Genomic DNA, 3915 nt, shown 5'->3' on the forward strand with positions numbered 1-3915 from the left:
GGAAGAAGGGGGAAGGGGAGGCCACACCGCTGCACCACCGCATTATTGCACTGGCGCCACCACTTGCGCGCTGCTCACCGTTTCTGCTCCTCCTTCCTCTCCGCCACTGTTCTGCTGCTACCTTCTGCTTCTGCTTTGGCTTCGGTTTCTGCTTTCGATTCTGTTTCTGCATCTGTATTTGGATCTGGATCTGGATCTGCTTCTTTTTTCTGTTTCTGCGTCTGTGTCTGCTTTTACTTCTGCTTTGTTTTTGCTTTGCTTCAACTTCTGATTCTACTTTTGATTCTGATTTTGATTTGTTATTTTTCTGATTTTATTGTTGTTATGTGTTGATTTTGTTTTTGAATTTGATGTTGTTAGTTTCTGCATTTGAATAATCTTGAATCTGATTATTGGTATTTTGTGGGAGTAAGGGAGAAGGGTGGTAGTGGTGGTGGTTCTGCTTCTGGTTCTGCATTTTGGGAAAGAAGGGAGAAGGGCATTTTCGTCCGAAAGACGATTTTAAAACTAAGTTAAACCTTTGGGACCATTTTGTAGCAAAAAAAGGCCGGGGACGAAAAAAATTTTCGGCCTCTATGTTAGGGACCAAAATCGTACTTAACCCTTTTATTAATATACTCACTAACGTTTATTTAAGTATACCAATAAATTAAGGAATTTTTGTAAGTATCATATGAACTTGTGTAACACCCTACCACACCGAGCTTTATGCCTAGGACGTAAATCAAAGGTGGTGAGGCGCTACGACCTCTAAAACAAAAATATGTAAATAGATATATATGAAGAATAGCTTAACTAGGAGCCTTGGAAAAAAAAGTTAAATGAAACACTAACAGAAAAGCGCATCACTCTCGATCGGGTCAACGCAGAAAGGTAGATGAGATTGAATGGAACAGATAATATATATAAGATTAGAGTTCCAACGATATAAATAACAAGTTCTAGGCTTGACCTGCGAAGCTAAAGCCATCCAAAATATAAATACATATATATACATTCCAAAAGCATCCCAGAACACAAGACAACACCTGTTTTCTCCCAAGTCAACCTCTAGGAGGGACAAAAATATAATATATACACGACGAAGAATCTATATACATGCGCATATACAAAACACAAAGTATAAAGTCCCAAAGATAGATCTTCACGTCCCAAGAGTCTCCAGCAAGCTCAACATGGTGTATCACGTTCTACATCTGAAAACAACAATACATGTATGGAATGAGAACCGAGGGTTCTCAATATGGTAGGTGCCCGCATTGATAATATATAAGTTTTCAGAAAAGTCAGAGGTATTTCTAGAACTTCGACACTCAAATTCAAACTTAAAATTCATTCTAAACCAGAAATCTCAATAATCTATCTCAGGGGATTCAAGTTCTAAATCTAACCCTAACTCAATGCTTCACTTTCTGCCTCCGAGTCATCAGTGGAACTACCCTCAGCGTCACCTCCGCCAGCATGAGGGATCTCTCAGTTGCAAAGACAAACAAAATAGACAAGGAAAGCACAGATATAGATAGCAGTTACAACAATTAGATCAGTTAACAGTTAACCACAGATAAGCAATTAGGCAAACCAAAACAAAGCATACTCAAACAAAACATACAAGTGCATATGATGCATGTCTGCCCTATGGCCGATGATATCATCTGTCAGTTATATAGCCAAACCTGACATGTCCGGTAGCAACCCTGGACAGAACACCACAACACGGAATAGGTATTACTCGTCCACTCATGCCGGTGTTTCACCCAACCCAGAGTAGGCATTACTCATCTACTTAGGTAGGTGCTTCAAACCATAACCCGGATAAGGATTACTCGTCTATCCTCAAACCATAACTCGAATAGAAATTACTTGTCTACCCTCAAGATCGCATCTCAGACAGGGATTACTCATCTATTCTCAAACTTATAACCCGAATAGGGATTACTCATCTATCCCCAAAACCATTACTCAATATCATTTAAATTATTTCATATTCATTCAAGATTCATAATTAAACTCAGTTCTCATCATTCTTCTTCCTCATCTCTTATCCGGAACAAGTGGACAACGCCACTGCCTCTTACCTGTTCGCATATATCTCAATTAAACTCATTCATCATCATCTCATAATATTACAATCATTCTCTTCATGTCTCATCATGACCTTCAACATCTCATCGAATTAATCATTCACTTTTCAAATCTCCTTTGATACCAAAACTAGCCCATTAATATCCTTAGCCCTATTCTGTAGCCTACAACCTAACTATCGGGCCTTTAACAGAGTTTTCAAAGGTTTGAAAAGTTTAGAAGAATGGTTGATAGTTCCAATAATGAATTTTCATCCAAATAGTGGTTTTGGAGGTTTATAGGCTTGTCGTAAAATAGGGCATCGTGCGTACGCATCATAGTATGCGTACGCACGCACCAGACGACCTACCCATGCTTATGTATACACATCATTGGGTGCGTATACATAACTTGCAAATTTCTTGTGCATACGCTATTCGTGCGTGCACAAGATAGCGTGCGTACTCATGCACACCAGAATTACAAGTTTTCTGCAACTTAGCCAAATTCAATTTTCTGTAGCCAACTTCTGACGTCTATAACTTACTCTACAAAATTTTGATTTTCACAATCGTTAAACCGTTTTAAAGCTCTTAAAATTATCTTTAAATTGAAATAAAATCCATTCAAATCCAAAATCTGAGACTCAAATTATAATTTGCCGAAATTGATTAAAAATTTGTTTTTGCCAAAACTTTAAAACTCAAGTTTTCCAAACCACATTCAACTCAATCCTAAACCAAGCCATCTCAAACATTATCATAACTCATCAAACACCAACTCATTACTCATTAATCATTTAATTACCCAACATACCAACACTTCACTAACTCAACATCTTATTTACCACATTCATGCATTTACATAATAATTTTATCAACTCAAACTACACCATATCAATACAACATACAATTCTTCAATACCACTTACTCATTTCAATTACAATTCATATCCCTTCAACATCCAATAATTGTATCCACTAAGCATGCACTAATGACATAATTAAACTTATCCTAAAGTCAACTAGCCTAAGTTTTTACACGACATTATATATTAACTACGAGAAACCAAAATCATATCTTAACCGATTTTTTTTCAAACTTAAACACCTCAATTCCACCGTTCCTCAAGCTTTCACTTCACCAAGACCACACCAAAATCGGGTTCCCAGCCTCTAAGGTTCCAAATCAAGTGCTATAAGTTTCAGCCACCAAATATTGATTTCAAGCGCTCCAATTTACCGATTCAACCTCCAATTTAACACAAATCCGATATTACCCATTAATGATTGAGGTAAAACCCAACAATTATCCACCGCTAGAGTATCTTGAACCATCAAAATTACAAAATCTCTCAATACCAAAATCCAAATTCACAAAAATATAGGGAGGGAAGAATTGAGCACGAATTACAAAGTTTCTTATCACTTTGTTTGGATAGAATTGAAGAGGATTTCAAGACGAATGCGTGACTACAAACGACTCGTCAATCAGAGCTTCAAAATGAAAGAAATGTGGAATTGAAGTTGAGGTGAGGGTTAGAGTTTTATTTGCTCCCCCTTTCCCCCAATTTGCAGCGTGATTCCATTGAAATGAATAGAAGGAGGCTGAGTTTCATAGCCTTATATATTTAGGGATGGCAACACCACCCGAATCTGCGAGTACCCACCCCGTCCCTACCCGCTCGAGGCGAGTTTTTAGCGAGGAGAGTTCTTAGACGGGCAGGGCGGGGCCGAGTTTAGGTAATATCCGTCCCTACCCGCTCCGGTATATATATAATATATATAATTTTGATATATAATATGTATAATATATGTAAAATAATTAGTAAATGATTAATAATATTGTATCGTAT

The sequence above is a fragment of the Arachis ipaensis genome, chromosome B08 (assembly GCF_000816755.2).
Source record: "Arachis ipaensis cultivar K30076 chromosome B08, Araip1.1, whole genome shotgun sequence".
Lineage (NCBI taxonomy): Eukaryota > Viridiplantae > Streptophyta > Magnoliopsida > Fabales > Fabaceae > Arachis > Arachis ipaensis.